The 19,013-nt window shown below is 43.5% G+C and overlaps 1 protein-coding gene across 1 annotated transcript in view; it reads right to left on the bottom strand.

Annotated features, from left to right (window-relative positions):
* Dpysl2 (dihydropyrimidinase like 2) overlaps positions 1 to 19,013 on the bottom strand; it is a 98,564-nt gene that overhangs the window by 63,127 nt on the left and 16,424 nt on the right. The window lies entirely within an intron of this gene.

Genomic DNA, 19,013 nt, shown 5'->3' with positions numbered 1-19,013 from the left:
TAGCTTTAGGGATTCCTAAAACCCCCACTGCCAGAAGCAACGTGTTGCGTTTTGAAGGAGCAAGAACAAGAGATTGCAGAGGATATAGCCCACAGAAAGGGGAAACTGAGTCAAGGAGTAACACAGCCTCTAGTCACTGAGGGCATTCCAGGCCTCCCTTAATGGCCCTATTAGTGCAACTGGCCTGCGAGCCTTTGTGAAGCCAGACTGTGATGTTCCAACAATACCAGGGGAAGGGAAGAGCTGGTGCAGTGGACGTGGGGAAGGTTCCCCGGGCAGATGACAGAACTGCTGAGGCATGGTTTTGACCTTCGCACATTGAGATCAAAGAATGCTCAGTCTGGGTCATGGGGCAGCCTTTCCGGGGAGGAGAGTATCTGTTTAATTGGCTCACACCTGCTCAGCACCATTAGCCAGATAAAGACAGAATTATCCTAGGGCTCTGTTCACCTATTTTGTTTTGTTTTATTTTGTTTTCTGCACTTGGCCACTGTAGGGGGTCTTCTGTTTTTCCAGTCTCTAAGTAGGTGTAAAAATCACCCTTTCAAATCTAATCTTAAAATCTACAGCTCCCAAGGGACTGTGAGGTTCCTGGCCAATTCATTCAAGTTCAGTTTAAGCTGTGCATCTTGAAAACAGAAGCCAGTCCCTGATTCCCCTTCCAATCAGGCCAGCTGAGATCCTAAATACATGTCAGCCAGGATTGGCTTAAAAACTTAAGGCTCAGAAAGTGTATCAGGTGGAGCCTATAATCCCCAGCACTCAGGGTGCTGAGCCAAGAGGATATATATGTATGTATGTATGTGTGTGTGTATGTGTGCAAAACTATGCTTTTCTCTCAGGGAAAGCCAGCAGTAAGGTTTAGCTAGAAAGCAGCAGGAGAAGGAGGGGCATATTAAATCCCAGGAAAAATAACTGCTTGTCAGGCAAGGATAATAAGATTCAAATTCATTTAAACAAAAATAGCCTCTAGTTACAGTGTTTATTTTTGTTGCACTTTCCTGCTCTTGGTCTTAATGGGTTTTAATACATCTTGTTATTTACCAATTTGCTATGGAATATTTTGTTTTGTCCAATCCATCCATCTTATTAGTGTCAGTCTTCCCACAGCCATACATACAAGGGTCTTAACCCAGGATAATTGACACGTCTCCTCATAAATATCCAGAGGCACAATGCCAAAATTGATTTATCTACTCAGACTAGAGCTTAAGAGAATATTTGGCACATAGAAGGCCCTGAAGAAAAAACCAACTTTAATTAATGAAGGATAATAATTGTAGTTTGCATATCATAGCAAACTTACTGCTAAGTTCAATACAGGAAAATAAAACGGGGTGGGAAAGAAGCATCTACACTGACAGATGGTTAATCCTGATTGTGTTTGTTAACTCTCTTTAAAGTCACTCAGTGGAAAATTCCTAGGGAATTCTGGGTGTTTAAAAATTAAATGCATGGAAACAAGGATGAACCTGTCTATACTACATTCACAGTATCTTCCAGAACCCACCTCCCTGCAGTTCCTCACCCAGCACCAGGACAAGTAGTGGGGTCTACTGAGACAACCATCTGGTGTCGGCTAGGGGAATAAGCTGAGGGGTGACTTGGAGGTACCCTGTCAGAGACTGAAAGTGGGCCTCCATTGCAGTTGCATGTCCCTCCCTCTGGACTCCTTTCCTGTCACCATGCTCAGCAGATACACAGAGCTTCAAAGCAAACCTCTCTTTTCAGAGAAAAATACACACACACACACACAATAACCCAGTAGTAGAGTGCTTGTCTAGCTTGTCCAGAGCTCAGTTGTGTTTAGCTGGGCCTAGTGGCATAGACTTGTAACTGCAGTGCCTCAGAGAGCTGAGGCAGGAGGAACACAAATTCAATGGCAGCCTGACAAATTTACCAAGACTGTATCTTAAAAGAAGTAAAGAAACATTTGGGCTTTCTTTTCTTTCACTTCTAATATTTGTGTCTTTTTTTTTTTTTTTTTTTTTTTTTTTTTTTGTCATGCCATATAAGATGCGGTCCAGCAAGATGTCAGACCCACATAGCAGGCATTAGTGATTGGTACATAAATAAATAGGCTTCGTCACTTTAGTCGTTAAGGGAAAACCAAACAGGCTCTTCCACATTACCACCATGCCAAAACAACAAAACGATTGACATTAGCACTGAGCGGGTTCTTGCTGCTGTCTGCTCAGGCTCTCTTCCCCAACTCCCTGGAACCACGTCGGAATTCTGCTAGCAAAGCTTATTCCTGTGGGAGATGGGAGGGAAACACTGCCTGTGCTTTTATGCTGTTTCTCCTAACAAAGCTGCCATGTGTTGACTAAGCCTGATAACAGGGAGTGTCATTAATCTTAAAATGAACCTCAGAATCACACAAGCTGAGGACTGGACAGTTAAGAGCACCAGCTGCTCTTCCTGAGGATGCAGGTTCAATTCCTAGCAACCTCACAGCAGCTCACAACCATCTGTAACTCAGTACCAGAGGACCTGATACCTTCACACCAATGCACATGAAGTTAAATGAATCATAACACAAACCAGGAATCATACAAGTTGTCCCTAGGAAAATGTCCCCATTATAAATTTCCGAAGTTATATTTTGGAGACATTGGGGGGGAAAAGAGCTCTAACCCAGGGCCTTCTGCTTTCCGGCAAGCACGCCATTCTGGAGCCACAGCCTGAAGCTGTTCCTCTCTCCACTCCATCCATCATTCTCTCTTGTGCTTGTATGATACTGTCGTTGTATCATGCCACCTATACGATATGGTGTACCCCATCACCAAGCCTGAGGAAGAGTAATTCTGTTTGAACTCACAGAGCTAAGAACCTGTTACAAAGTCTTGACCCCCCACTTTAGAAAGAATGCAGCAGGAGGACTCCAGGCTTTGAAAAAGATGGATATGTGAATGGATGGAGTAGAGATAACACCCACTAGAAACTTATAAGGTCTCTGAACCAGAAACTGGGGGCGGGGGAGATGAGCTGAGGGCTGTCATTCTGATGCACCCAGATGACTGGCTGTTCTCAGTTCCTCACTATGTGCCCAGTATGAAGTCAGTCCTGGCCTAACCCAAGGCTCTCGGTTTCATCTTCCCCTCTGTGTGGAAAGCTGGAGTGACCATTTCTGCTTCTGCAGTGCCCTAGGAGCACTGAGGAAGCACAGTGATCAGAATGCCACAGAAAAGGGACACCCAGAACAAAATGCTAACGGGAAGATGGGAGCTTAGATGTAGGCAAGAAGAAAAAGCCACAAATCCCTGTGCCACTGTGGCCAGTTGCCCAGGGCTACAAACTCCAATGAGCTCTGCAGAGGTTGGGATGGTCAGCAGAAGGAGCAGTGCCTAAAGCAAAGGTCTTTGGCTAAAGTGCTCTGCTGGGATGGGTGCAAGTAACCATGATTGCTTTCTTGACTACAGAATACAAAGGCACCGATCTCTGAACAGCTAAGCAGCCATGCTTGATGCCAGCCCACGACTGCCTTCAGTGGGTGTGTCTTTTGAGTAATGACCAGTGCGGACCACGAGGACAGTCATACACTGCTTTTACCAGAACTGGGCAGGTAGAAACTGCCCCTTTTAGGCTCTGAAAGGATCCCCAAGATCCCCTGGCTATGTGATGCTGAGGAGATTAGGGCACAGATGAACACGTACTCCACAGAAACGAACAGAATCGAACTTCTCTTCCAGTCTCCAGTTAGCACAGATACCACCCAAAAGACCCCACATCACACACCTCGCACCCCAATGTTTGTGAATGCAGATTGTCCTTGGGGTCTCCGTCCCTGCTAGAGACACAAGGCACCTGGTTCTGGCCTTCCTGTCTCAGGTCTTCCCTCTGGTGGCCAATATGGAGTATGCATATAGTTCACTCCTTTGTCTTGGAGTGGTGGGCTTCACAGTAGGAGAGAGCTTTTAAGTTGTTTGTCCTAGTGTCCTGGGCTTGTCCGCCCATCAGAATTATCTGACCCTGGCTCAGAACCAGAGTCCCCTACAGCCAGGTTCAAGAAGATTATTGTCCTCCAGGCACTGAGCCACAGACCCTGCCTTCTATTTCTAAAGGAGGAAACCAAAAACAAAACCAAAACAAAAAACCATGAGCTAAAAGGAAGGTTTCACCCTTACTCAGAACTTCCTCTAATTCCCAAAGTGCAATTCGGCCAAGAAGGACAAATATTCTCAGTAGCTTTCAACTTGTCTGGTTTCCGCTACAATGTTGCTGTGTAACTGAAAAGGCAGGAAACAGCCTCTGTGAGGCACAGACTGATTCAGTCATATCGCTGAGAGCTTAAATTTATATTCCCCGCACAGATGTGGCTCCTTTGTTGATTTACCTAGCATATGCAGGTCCCTGGCTTTGGTCCCCAGCACTGCCAATGTTCAAATTAAATACATTTTTTAAAAAAATACACATCTTTGACCTCCTCCCTTCAGCCCTACAAGGTGTATCTTTGTATCCTATCGTTCATCTAGAGAGAGTAGGGTACAAAGAGATCTCTAGTCAACTGCAGCTTTCCCCCCTACAGCCAGAGAAATATTCAAATCCAAGAAGTTCACAGTTCAGCAAGTGTGTTCTCTCCATAATAGAGTTTGATTGTAGGACCTAGGCCCTGCCTTGTACAAGAGGAAGGCATGGGTGATCTACCATCTGTCTTCGCTGATTTCTATCCCCAACCCCCCTGCTCCTAAAGTACATCCCCTTACCCCTCAAATCCATCCCTTTCTTGCTTCTTACACACACACACACACACACACACACACACACACACACACACACAGCAAGTAGCTTCTCTGGGCATCCCTGGACTTCCTGTCCTGAGAGCCAGCACAGAAGAACACCAAAGTTTAAATGAACATGCTTAGCGGTTCTTCCTACTAGAAGAATTAATTACATTTACCTGGAAGGCACGTGGAGGTCTAGGTGCACAGAGGGTGCATCTATTCGCAAAGCACAATGGACACAGTCAGGGTAGGATGGAGAAATCGCTCACTGGCCCAACACAAGTAAATCTTCACTACTCACAGAATTACAACCCAGACAACTGGCCCATGCTTGCATGCAAGGCAGCAGTAGAGCCTCTGCGAGCCATTTCCTCTGACCTCCACTCTTAGCAGACTGTCCCCACAGCAACTCTTCTTAAAGCAACTCTGACAGAGTGTACTTGCTGTGCCCAGCCAAGGCACCTTTTATGCCCTGTGACTGTGATACCCTGTTGTAGAGCTAGGGTGACTGAGGGATTTTATTGTTAGGTTTATTTCACCCATATTAAACTGATGTTCATGTAAATACACACCTGAGGCTCTTACAAATCACTCCTGTGCTCAAGTCATACAACCTGAGGTCTGTTTGTTACAGCAGCAATATTCTTTCTAAGACTGATGGCTGTCACAATGTCTCCACTTTTTACTTCCTTGAACCTGGGAAAATGTTACACCTTTCATTTGAGGCAAGGTCTCATTCAAGTGCTGGCTGACTTGGAAATTATTCTGTAATTCAAGCTAGCTTCAAACTCATGGTGATCTTCCTACCTCCACTTGCCAAGTGCTGGGATGATAGGCATGAGCCATCATTTCCAATTTGACAAATTATCAATTAAAGAACATAGCTCATATTAGAGTTCACTTTTCATTGCTGTGGTTTGCTTTTTTTTAAGACAGGATGTCATAATACAGCATAGTTTGGCCTCCGACTCATCATTATGTAGCTGTGAATGTATTCGAACTCTTGATCCTTTTGTCATGACCTCTCAAGTGCTCGGATGCATTACACGCAAGCACTACCTTGCTCAGAAGATTTACTCTTTTTATTTTGTTTTGTTTTCAAGGTAGGGTTTCTCTGTAGCTTTGGAGCCTGTCCTGGAACTCATTCTGTAGACCAGGCTGGCCTCAAACTCAAGATATTCTCCTGCCTCTACCTCCAAGTGCCAGGATTAAAGGCATGCATCACCACTGCCCAGCCTTAGCAGGTTTATCGCTGAATGTACACCATTACAGTATCATAAAGAATTGCTTCATTGCACTAAAAAAAATCCATTTACAGATTATCACACACACACACACACACACACACACACACACACACACACACGGGAAACACCAGTGTTCTTTCTGACTCCATTGTTTTGTTTCAAGAACATCATATTGTCATACACCATGTAGCCTTTCAAAAATGGCTTCTTACTTTCATTAATTCATGGGTAGAGCTCTCTGTCTTTTCAGAGTTTGGTTTGGTAGTTTATTTTTATCACTTACTATTCTATGAGGTGAATAAGCCATTTATTTGCTTCTCTATTGAAAAGCATCCATCTCGGGGGCTGGAGAGCACTCAGTGGTTAAGAGCACTTACTGCTCTTGCAGAGGACTCAGGTTCAGTTCCCAGCATCTGCATGGTGGCTCACTGCTATCAGTAACTCCTGTTCCAGGGGATCTGATGGCCTCTTCTGTGCTCTGAGGTCACTGCATACACATGGTGTACATAAACTCATGCAAGAAATACAAATACATTAAGAAAATTAAAAAAAATAAATCTTTATAAAAGAAAGACATCTTGGTGGCATCCAAGGCTTTGCGATTATGACCATGTGGCTGTGACCATAGAGTTTTGTCTGGACCTGTACTTCATCACATCTAGGTGGAGGGTCACTGGGTCACCTAGTAAGAACATGTTTAGTTTTGTAAGAAGTTGCTCAACTGTCTTCCAATATGGTTGCTCTGTTTTTCATTCCTGCCATAAAATACATGAGACACTGCTGTTTTTCATTATATTGGCTTCTGGCCTCCCTTCAATTCGAGTTCTTAGAACCTTCATCGGGGATTAGCTGACCACATGGGTGGGAGGGGGTGTTTCTTTTCTTTGTTTTGTTTCATTGCTACTGTTGGTTGGGTGTTTTGTCTTGTTTGTGAGGCAGGGTTTCCCTGTGTAGCCCAGGCTGTCTTAGAACTAGCTCTGTAGACCAGGCTGGCCTTGAACTCAAAGATCCACCTGCCTCTGCCTCCTGGGTGCTGGGACTAAACATATGTGCACCAGGACCACCACCACCCCATTCTTTTCTTTTTAAGTAAAGATTGGTGTTGGTGGATGGGTTTGGGAGATATTGTTTGTTTATTTATAGTACTGCGAATTGAACACTGCCCTTCATGCTGACAGGCAAGAGTCCACCCCCAAATCACCATAAGATGTGATCCTAAGCATCCTATCTAGTTCTACTGGTCTGTGCCTGTGTCCTTATAACACTACTACCCTGTATTATCACCAGAGTTTCCCATACATTTTGCAATCAGAAGCTTTGATGCCTCCAGATTTGTTCTTCTTGAAAAAACAAAAAAAAAAAGCTTAGATTATTCACAGTGCTTTGTTCTGCATTAGTTAAGACTGGTTTCTATTTCTGTAAAACGTGCCACCAGATTTGAAGGAAATGCATCAAGTCTGTCACTCATTTAGGTGATGTGGACAGCTTGTTTTTCTTTTTCCAGTCTTCATGCGTGTGTGCACATGCTTTTGCATGTGTGTGATAGGGGTGTGCATGGCCAAGAATGTTGGACTCATCCTCTCTTGCTCTCCTACTTTACTTATTGAAGCGGGATTTCTCAGTCAAACCCAGAGCTCACTGTTGTGGCCAGTCTTCCTAGCTGGCTTTCCCTGGAGGTCCCATTTTCACTTTCAGAGGCTGGAACTACAGGATGGCCACTACACCCATCAGCATTTATCTGAATTTCTGGGGGTCTGAACCCCAGGCCTCATACCTCTGGGGGTCGAGCACTTTAGCCACTAGGCCATCTCCCCAGCCAGTGTGGGAGCTAATTCTAAAAATGAACATGGGATTTCTCTGCATTTATCTTTCTCTTCTTTAACCCTTTGTGAATAATTTATACTTTTCAACACACCACAATGTACCACCAGGCTTTTACTTCTTTGGTCACATTTGGTCCCAAATATTTTATTGTTCTGTTGCTCATATGAATGGAATTGCTTTCTAAATTTCAATTTTAGGATAGTTTGTGGTGTACCAAAACAAGATTGAAGTTAGTCATGTTATCCATGCTTGTAATACCAGTACTAGAGAGACTGAGACACGAGTGTCACATGTTTGAGACTAGTTTAGACTACATAGGAAGACTTTGTCTCAAAACAATAACTTTTTTTTTAAAAAAATCAAGATGTGAGGGAAAAGAAGCCATAAGATGGCTCAGTAGGTAAATTCATGTAGCTATAGATTATATATATGTATGTCTATATATATATATATATCATATACATACATACATACATATATGTATGTATATATATATATGTATGGAAAAAGATAGACAGATGATAGCCAGGCAGTGGTGGTGCAAACCTTTAGTCCCAGCACTCGGGAGGCAGAGGCAGTTGGATCTTTGTGAGTTTCAGAGCCAGCCTGACCTACAGAGAGAGTCCTAGAACAGGCTCCAAAGCTACACAGAAACCCTGTCTCAGAAACAACAACAAAAAAGAAAAGATAGATAACATGATAAATAACTGATAGATAGATAAATGATAGGTAGATGGAGAGATAGAGATAGGTAGATGATAGATAGGTGATAGGCAAGTATGTAGGGATATATATATATATATATACATGTATATATATATATATATATATGATAGGTGGGTATGTAGGTAGACTGATAGGTAGGTAGGTAGGTAGATAGTATATAGGTATATAGATAATTGATCAACTGGTTCTGTGCCTTGTCCAACTGTCTTCAAAAGACATGACATCCTTCTTTGCTCCAAACTAAGAATAGAATTATTTGATTTCCCCATTGGTTATGGGTCCAGCTTTGGGATCCTCTGATCCTACCCACTATGACGTAAACAAACATGTGTGTAGGTAGGAGGAGGCCCAAGGAGACAGTCAGGTTCCCTGCTGTATCATTTTTCACCTTATTCTCTTCACACTGAGTCTCCCAATGAGCCTAGAGCTGGGCTGGCAGCCAGCACACTGCACCAACCTCTTGTCTCCAATCCCCACAATGCTGGGGCCGATGCACAGCCACGCCTGGCTGGTTTTTGTAATATGAGTGCTAGTGGTTCAAACTCAGGTCCCCATGTTTACATAGCAAGTGTTATGTACCCTCTCAGCCATCTCCCTGCCCCAACTGTGAGTGCACATGGATGGCCTTCACTGTGGTGAAACCCAATCCTTCTGTAGTAGTTTCAATGAGAATGGCCCCTATAGGCTTATGTATTTGAATGCTCAGTCACCATTTAGGTGAACTGTTTGGGAAGGATTGGGAGGAGTAGCCTAATTGGAGGAGGTGTGTCAGAGGGAGTGAGCTTTGACACCCGTGCCACGCCCAGTCTCCCTCTCCCTCTCCCTCTCTCTCTCTCTCTCTCTCTCTCTGTAAAACTCTCAGCTACTACTCCAGCACCATGCCTGTCCACTTCCCTCCATGATGATCATGGACTAACCCTCTAAAACTGTATGTAAGCCCAAATTAAATGCTTTCTTCTATGAGTTGCTCTAAGAGTGACTATAAGAGTGACTAAGACAAATGTCCAGAGACCTACAAGGATGACCCCAACTAACAATCTGAGCAACAACAGAAAGGCTACCTTAAATGTCTTTCCCTGATAATGAGATTAATTACTAACTTATATGTCATCATAGAGCCCTCCACTAGTAGCTGATGGAAACAGAAGCAGACACCCACAGCTAAACACTGAGCTGAACTCCTGGAATCCAGTTGCAGAGAGGGAGAAGTGATAAGAAAATGGGGACAAGACCAGGCTACAGAAACCCACAGAGACAGCTGATCTGAACAAGGGGGAGCTCATGGACCCCCAGACTGATACCTGGGGAACCAGCATTAGACCGACTCAGACCCCCTGAACGTGGGTCTCAGTTAGAAGGCCTGGGCAGTGTAAGGGACCTCTTACAGTGGAACCAGTATGTATTCCTGGTGCACAAAAGGACTTTGGGAGCCCATTCCCCATGGAGGGATACTCCCTTAACCTAGAGGCAGGAGGGAGGGCCTAGTCCCTACTCCAAATGACTTGACAGATTTTGATGATCCCTACTGGAAGGCATCACCATCCCTGTGTATTGGGGGGGCGGGATGGGAGGGTGGTCAGGGAGCTTGGGAGGGAGGGAGGGAAGGAGGGAGGGAAGGAGGGAGGGAAGGAGGGAGGGAGAAGGAACTGGGATCAATATATAAAATAAGAAAAAAATACTACCTTCTGCACATGCATTTTGTTTATTCTTTACAGGAACCTGTGACTAGTTTTAGAAGCAAGCTTAAATAAACTCTCACAAAAAAAAAAAAAAAAAAAAAAAAAAAAAAACAGTGACTAAGACATCTTCTATACCTGCTTGATTGAGACTTCTATTATCCAACAACTGTTAGTCTCTATGAAAAGCTGTTTTATGTTTCTTCAGGTGGCTTTGTAGGGTTTTCATTTCATCTTGTCTGCATGTTGTAGGTCGGTTTGCCTGTGTTAAAACATCCTTTTGTTCCCCAAGCAAATCCCATCCTGTCATGCTGTGCAACCATGTGAGGTTGGATTTGGTTGAGGATGTTTATAAGTATCTGTGCTCATCAGGAATGCTGGCCTATGACTTTTTTTCTAGTAGTGTCTTTGCCTGGTTTGAAATAAAGGCAAATTGTCATTTCAACATGAACTGGAAAGTGTCCCCTGCCTTTTGGTTTGGGGAAGTTTAAGAAGTTTAAGATGTTCACCATAGCAGTGTAATACTAGAGTCCTTGTGATCTCCTTTCTTTCTCCCAGTGTGACCAGGTCGTGGTCAACAAGACCCTCTAGGTTTAGTTAGCAGCTGAACTTACTACCGTGGGAATGCCAATGTCAAGGCACAGGGACACCAAGAGCAGCCATGGAGGTAGCGTGTGTGTCATGAGGGGATGGCACCTGCTTGCTACTTTTTTCTGCAGTCATTCTCAGCTTGTGAGGATATGTCACTCAGTCCTTTGTTCCTTTGTTGTGCCCAGAATTCTCCAGGACCTCCTGTACACAGTTGTTTGCTTGTTGTTTTTGTATTGGGGTGCTGATCACTAGGCCATCCAAGCATTGCTGATGACACACTACCCCAGTAAGCATAGTATGTTTAATAATTAATTTTACAGCTGTGTCTGGCAGCCTCACCACAGCCAGTGATCAAAGTTAACCTGACTAGTAATGGAACCGAGTGATGTGCGTAGGTCTTAGAGAAGACCTGAAATCACTTTAAAGATAAGCTTGCAGAAAGCACATAGGTTACAAAGAGACAACAGATACACTTAAAACGAATGACAAGCTACACCTATAATCTCCATTAGGTGCTGGAGTCAAAAAGCCAGGCAAAGATTAATTATTCCAGATTGAAAATACTAGGGGAACACGATAATTAAGTGTAGCGGTTGCCTTGGACAGTGGACCCACCAAAGAACACCTATGAACAACAGGGTGATGTGAACGGAGTCTGTGGGGATGGGTAGGAACTGGTACCATGCCACTGTGACTTCCTGACATTGATGGTTTACTTTGGCCATGAGGAGAACATTCTTGTGTTTTTAGGAAACTCATATGAGCAATAGATTTACAGCTTATTTTCAAATGATGCAGAAAAAATATATATAGTTAGGGAAAGCAGGGATGACTGAGAAAGGGATGTAGTAAAAATGTCAGCAATTAGGGAAGCTAGGTGAAAAAATATAGCATACTCAAATTCTCTTTCTTGCTGGTTTTTTTTCTTACTGTGTTTCCCCAGCTAACTTGGAACTCATTCTGATGGCCTCAAACCTGAATTCATTCTCTGCCTCTGCTCCCAAGCACCCTTGTGCACTACACCTGTGCATGGGCTCTGAAGTTCTCTAAACATCAAATGTCTTCAAAATGCAAATTTATTTAAAACACTATTTAAGCTCATAGTCATTTTACAAAATTTTATATAATAGTATTGAAAGTTATATACAAATATGATCAACCCCCCCCAAAAAAAAAACTCACAAATGCTGATACTTGGGCCCCTTTGCTGCCTTATCCTAAAGTTCTGGATTTACCTTGACCTTGAAACTTCTGGGGCAGCTGGCCCAGACATGGCTCTACCACAATGGAAAACAGAGATCCAAAGCCATGTCTTATAAAACAGATGATGTGTGTCCCCACGCAGGAACAAAGGTCCAAATCCCACATTCCATTTTGTATAAACAGATCACAAACATAGTATAAGAAGCATCAAGATGGGTCAGTGAGTAGGTAAAGGTGCTTCCCCCGGATCTTGAGATCTTGTCCCAATTATCTAGATATTTACCCAACAATAAGCAGATCAACAGGAATTACCTGGGATTTCTATAGCCCTTAATTTGGCTGTAAGCATATTTATTCAAGTCACTCATTAGAAAATCAACTTCAAAAAAAAAAAAAGCTTTGCACAGGCTCTGTGGGAATCCCCAAACATCCCAAGCTGTTGCCAAAATTATAGGTTTCTCACCACAAACTGACACCAAGGCCCCTATTGCTGAAGACAACACCTACACAACTCATTGAACATGGAGATGTCGAACTGGTGCCTATTCAGAACATTCACCACTATGTTCCAGTGTCTTTGGTTCAGAAATGTACTCTGCATGCTATCAGAAGAGAAACGCAAACACCAAGCTAGCCACAAACTCTCTCTGCAATGGTATCCTACCTGCATACATGCTAGGCCAATAGTGTCACAAAGCCCGTGGGAGGAACCAACCTATAGCTCATCTGACTTGAGGCCCCACTCCAGGGTATGGAACCCATACCTGACACCTCTAGAGTGACTGTGAATCTGAGACTAGATAGCCCAGGGACATAGCTAAACGAAGAAAGGAAAAAGAGTGTAATGATAAAATGACTCCTACTGATATATTTTGTCATACTCATATCAGGGCCTCGCTCAGCCATCATCAGAGAAACCTCCTCCGGCAGCAGATGGGAAGAAATATAGAGACCCACAGCCAGACTTGAAATACTCAGCCCTAAATAAGATGTCTCCATCAAATCCCTTCCTTCCCTCAGAGCTCAGGAAGATGAGGCAGAAAGAGCGTGAGAACCAATGGGGATGGAGAACTCCAAGAAAACAAGACTCTCTAAGTAAACATGAGCAAAGCTCATATGAACTCACAGAGACTGAGGCAACTTGCACAGGGCCTGCACGGATCTACACCAGCTCGGCTTATAGGATGGCTTCCAGTTGGTGTTTTTATGGGATTCCTAAGCGAGTGAACGGGTGGGTCTATGATTCTTGTGCCTTCTCTTGCCCTCTTTTCCTTCTGTTTGTTTATTTTGACCAACTCTGATGTGTTAGTTTTTGTTTTATCTTATTATATTCTATTTTATTATACTTAAAAATGACTGAATTAAAATACATTTAAAAACGAATGAATGAGTGAATGAATGAATGCTAAGCTACTAAGGTAAAGGCTAACAAGTAAACTGTCATTTATACCTGCTAGAAAGGGAAAATCCATTTTCTTCAGTGGAGTGACTGTGTACATCAACCACTGTACAGTTAGACCTCATATTGAGAAGTAGTTGACCAACACATAATGGACTCCACAGGTGTGTGTGGGGTGTGTGTGTGTGTGTGTTTTATATTTGGTTATAGTTTGGGATTACAGTTATATGTGTGTATTCCTGTATGCTCAGGTGCATGTGTATACAGAGGCATGTGTGTACAGAGGCATGTGTGCGCAGGTGCATGTGTGTACAGGAGCTGCCCACCTTGATTTTTGAGTTAGGATCTCTCACTGGCCTTATGTTTTGCTGGTTTTTTTTTCTTTTTGGGTGATGTTGTATTTGTTTTCTGGGTTTTGGGCATTTTGTTGCTACATTGGGTTTTCATTTGATTTTTGATAAAAAACTTAAAGTTAGGTGGATTGGAAAAAAGGAGAGGATCTAGATGAATTTGGGAAGAGGAAGAATATGATCAAATTACATTAAAAGTTTAGAAATGTTTTAAATTATATACATGTATATGTATGTGTGTGAGTGTGTGTGTATAAACATATGTATATACATATAAAGAAAATATAATGCTACTGCTAGCATGCCATGCCCTCCCCACCACTTTAGACTCTCACTTTCTGGAAATATAAGCCAAAATAAACTCTTCATTAAAAAAAAAACATTTCCACAAAATATATTTTTATTTATTTATATATTTTTGTTTGTGTACAGGTTCATGTATGTACAAGTACATGTGTGTGCTCATGTATATAGAGGCCAGAAGACAACTTTGGCTGTCATTTTTCAGGAGCTGTCCATCTTGAATCTTTCACTGGCCTGGAGCTCACAAAATAGGCTAGACTGCCTCTCCAGAGAGCCCAGGGATCCACCTGTCTTGGGATTATAAGCAAGCTCCACCATGCCAGGGTTTAAAGACAACAACAAACCCATGAACTCTGCCTGCAAGTCCTCATGCCTGCAAGGTGAGCATCTTACATGCTGAGGAATCACCCAAGTTCCAGTCCCCACACAATCTGTGTAAGCAGGTATTAAGGTAAATGCAATCTCAGGCATTATGGTACATTCCTGTAATCTCAACACTGAGGTTGGTGATAGCTGTGACAGAAAGATTGTGAGTTCAAACCCTGCCTTGGCTAAAGAAAAGAGAACGAACTGGACATGGTGTTGTACACTTTTAATCCCAGCACTGAGAAGGCAGAGACAGGTGGATCTGAGTTTGAGGACAATCTGCTCTACAGAGTGAGTTTTAGGACAGCCAGGGCTACACAGAGAAATCCTGTCTCAAAAAGAGGGGGTGGGGGGAGGAAAAAGAAAGAGAACCAGTAAAACTAATCCTCATTACAGATCACAGCCTTCACATATTCACCTGTGAAGAAAGTCGAGTTTGTTCATTTATAGTTCCCCTGTTTTATAAATCCACTGCTAATGCTCCACCACCTAGAAATTTACTTTTTAAAAATATACAGCATGTGTATTTCAGATATGGAGAAATCACTAAGATCGTGTACCAATGCTGCCTATCAAAATTCATAAGAATGATCTGTGGCTCTACACTGAAAGAAAAATCCAAATCTCACATTCTGCTTTGCATAAACAGACCAAAAGCATGACATGGGGGCTGATGAGATGGGTCGGCGGTGAAGGCACTTACCACCAAGTCTGATGACCTGAGTTTGACTCCCAGTATCCACAAGGTAAAAAGGATAGCGCTTATTCCTCTGACCTCCACAAGTCTGTACCCATACACAGATACACACATAATAAATAAATAAATACATAAATAAATCCTTAAGAGGTAAAAGCTAACTTTTTCTTATTGTTGTTTTCTTTTTTTTTTTTTTTTTTTTTTTTTTGACACAAGATCTCACAACGTCAACAAGGCTGATCTCAAACTCATAATCCTCCTGCCCCTATCCCCAGTGCTGGGACTATAGGAGGTTTTTTTTGTTTTTATTTTTGTTTTTGTTTTTTTACTATATTTTATCAACTTATCCCCAAAACTTTAAGCATTATACATTTAATTCCCCCAAAACAGCCTTAACATTATGGACTTAATGTTTGCCCCTCAGATTTCCATTTTGTTGAAGTTCAGCCCTGTGAGAAGATATTTAGAGGGAGAGTCTTTGGTAGGTCATTAGTTCATGATGATGGAGCCTTCATGAATGGAGTTAGTGCCCTCATTTTAAAAAAGAATATAGAGCTAGCATGTACTCAACTGTCATGTCAGGAGGCAGGAAGCTGACTCCTGTGACTAGGAAGAACACCCTCACCAGAACCCAGTCATGATGGCTGGTCTCAGGCATGTAGGCTACACAACCATGAGAAATAAATATTCACTGTTTTAGCTATGAGTTAGTGGTAGCTGGTTCTACCAGTCCAAATCAGGACATCTCACACTGTTCTTATCCTGAGTAATGAGGAAAAGTTGCTCACAGAAATACTGCTCTATAATATTCCTACAACAACAAAATCACATGGTGACTTGGTCACTGTTCTATTGCTGCGAAGAGACACTCCAGCCAAGCCAATTCTTATAAAGGAAAGCATTTAACTGGGTGCTTGCTTACAGACTCAGAGGCTTAGTCCACTGTCATCATGGTGGAGAACATGGTGGCATGCACGGCAATACAGCGGTAGCTGAGGGCTACACCCTCATCTGCAGGCAGCAGGCAGAAAGAGAGAAGCAGGGCTTGATGAGGGCTTTCAAAACCTCAAAGCCCACCCCCAGGGACAGATTTCCTCCAACAAAACCATACCTACTCCAACAAGGCTATACCCGCTAACCCTTCCAAACAGTGCCGCTCCCTGATGACTAAGCACTCAAACACGTGAGCCTAGGGGAGCCATTCTTATTCGAACCACCATGCACAGTTCTCAGACTGCACTCCCTCACCTAGTGATAGAAGTATGAATATCAACACAGTGTAGGACTGTGCAGCCCAGAAGGAAGGACTGGACTACTGACACACTGCACAGGCTGCCCTTGAAACATTATGCATCTGGACAGGAGCTCATCACCAAAGACATCATGCTTTTTTTTTTCCATATGAATAAACTCTCCAGAATGAACAAATCTGTAGTGACAGAGAGGAAATTAGTAAGTAGCAGAGGCACCGATGGAGAAAAGGGGGACTTTCCAATGGGCCTCTTGGTCAGAATGGAGGGTGATGGAAACGTTTAGTAAATATTTGATGGGGGTGCACAGCTTATGAAAATAGTAAAAGCTACTGAGCCACACATGTTGAAGAGGAGAGTTTTATATCCAACAGACTCCATGCTGGATAGTGCACATCTCTGTGTTCATTGCTGCTCTGTGACAGCAAGGACATGGAAACTGCCTAGATGCCCGTCAGCTAATGAATGGATACTGAAAATGTATTCATATCCACAGTGAAATTGTTGTCAGCTGTAAAGAAAATAAAATTATGACATTTGAAGGAAAATGGATAGGTTTGGAAAGTATAATATTAAGTGACGTGACCCAATCCAAAAGAGGCAAAACACATCATGTATAATTCCTGACCCACATGCAACAAAGGGTGTAAATGCAGATGAAGCCTAAGAAAACTAGGAAGGAAACCAAGAGAAGGTGAAAATGGGTCATACGGAAAGATGAGGGGTGGAAAAGAACATGTGAGGCATGAGACAGAAAGGTGAGGTCGTGAGGGGGGATTGGGAGTGCAGGGGTCAGAGACATGAGAGGGGAATCGTTACGATGTACTTGGTTTGAAAATGTCATAATAACTAAGACCTTGTGTGCTGATTTAAATTTTTAAAAGGAAGACCAGGCTTGGTGGTGCATGCCTTTAATGGCAGCACCCAAGAGGCAGAGATGGGTGATCTCTGGGAGTTTGAAGCCAGCTTGGTCTACATAGAAGGTTTAGGGACAGCTAGGACTACACAGAGAGACTATCTCAGATGGTAGATCAGATAGATAGACAGATAATTAGATAGATAGATGATAGATTTTAAGAGGAAAAATTATATATCCAAGGAGTAAGCATGTACCTAAAAAATGGATTGTATCTCAATTGAAATATGCTTTTACCAAACTCAGCTTCTTCAGAAGTTATTCTGCCCCAACTTGCCCCTGGAGAAGACCCTGCCCTCCTCCTTTATGTATAGATGGCATCAAGAAGATAGAACTGGGGTGTTCTGCCCTTCGACTCCCACCCCACGCCTTCCTCATCCTCAGAGCCATGCCGGCCTCAGCCAGGAAAGCCTTGTCAGGGAGCTATATCCTCATCCCCATTGTTCTGACTACCACTTCGACCAGGACCAATCCTCACTGTAAAATGTGACCAAAGATGCCATCTGTCCCAAAACAGAGGTATATATGAATGCACGAGACCTTCCCTAGCAATTCACCTGCCTTCCCTGAAGGCCCCTGAAAGTCCCGGCCTGCCCCTACTCTCCCCTCCTGGCCCCTCCCACCTCACAGCACATGACAGCTGCCTCTGTCCATGCTGCTCCGTGGAGACAGTTCTTACTAAGACCCACAAGGAGCAGCCAGCCCATGGGGCCTTTCGCTTCATCTGCCTCCTCCTGCTTCATCTGCCTCTGATCTGTCAGCCATCCTGCACCTCTGAGCTTTCAACCATTTGATCACTCCCTGTGCTTTGGGTCCTCTGGCCATTCTGCATGCCTTCAGGACTGTCTCCCCCACCCTCCATCTAAGGATGGCCCATTCCCCACAGTCCTGCTAGCTCTATTCATCAGTCCCAAGTTATCTCTGGGTGGTCTTTTCTGTCCAGGGGTTCTAGTAGCCAATGGTAACCCGTCTCCATCTCAGTCTCCAGATGCTTCTGGGATTATTTCCTACAGGTTATGGCAAACGAGAAGGCATTCCCTGCACTGCCCTGGAGAGTCACATCAGAACCCTTTAAAAGCATCTATACGCCCTTGAGCACCTTTTCCACGACACTGGAGCAGCCTGTGTTCTGAGTCCCCATCACCTGCTTCCACAACTCCCTCTGCCTTTTCCGTTTTGCTTCCTGTCACTGTTGTGGCCTGAACATGTGCCCCCAAAGTTGATGGAATTAACCCCAATGCAGCATTACTGGGAGGTGGGAGTGTGGTTGGGTCATAAGAGCACCACATTCATGCACAGATTGATGTCACTGTTGTTTGTTTTGTTAGCCAGGACTAATTATACAGAGGTCATTGCCACTTGGCCATTCTGTTTGGACACAGCAGGAGTGCCCATAGCAGATGCTGACACCTAGCTCTGGGACTTCCAGCTTCCAGAGCTAAGAGAAAGGAGGTATCCTTTTATAAACTCCTCAAGCCAGATGTCAGAGCACAGGCCTGTGATCTTAGCTCTTGGGAGGTAGGGGAAGAACTCAGAAGTTCAAGGCAGACCTCTGTGAATTCAAAACAATGAATTTAGTTAGCCTTGGCTAATTAAACAAATAACTAACTAAACAAACAAGCCAGCATACAGACAAGTGTTATGTAGCTTCAGCTATTTGGTTATAGTGGCATACAGCCTGAGTCGGGCCTGGGAGCTCGTTCTGACAGCCTCTTTGCTTACCCTCAGCCTTGGCATTTCA

Source organism: Phodopus roborovskii, unplaced genomic scaffold (genome assembly GCF_943737965.1).
Source record: "Phodopus roborovskii unplaced genomic scaffold, PHOROB, whole genome shotgun sequence".
In the NCBI taxonomy this organism is placed as follows: domain Eukaryota; kingdom Metazoa; phylum Chordata; class Mammalia; order Rodentia; family Cricetidae; genus Phodopus; species Phodopus roborovskii.
This window is presented reverse-complemented; position numbering and strand designations above follow the sequence as displayed.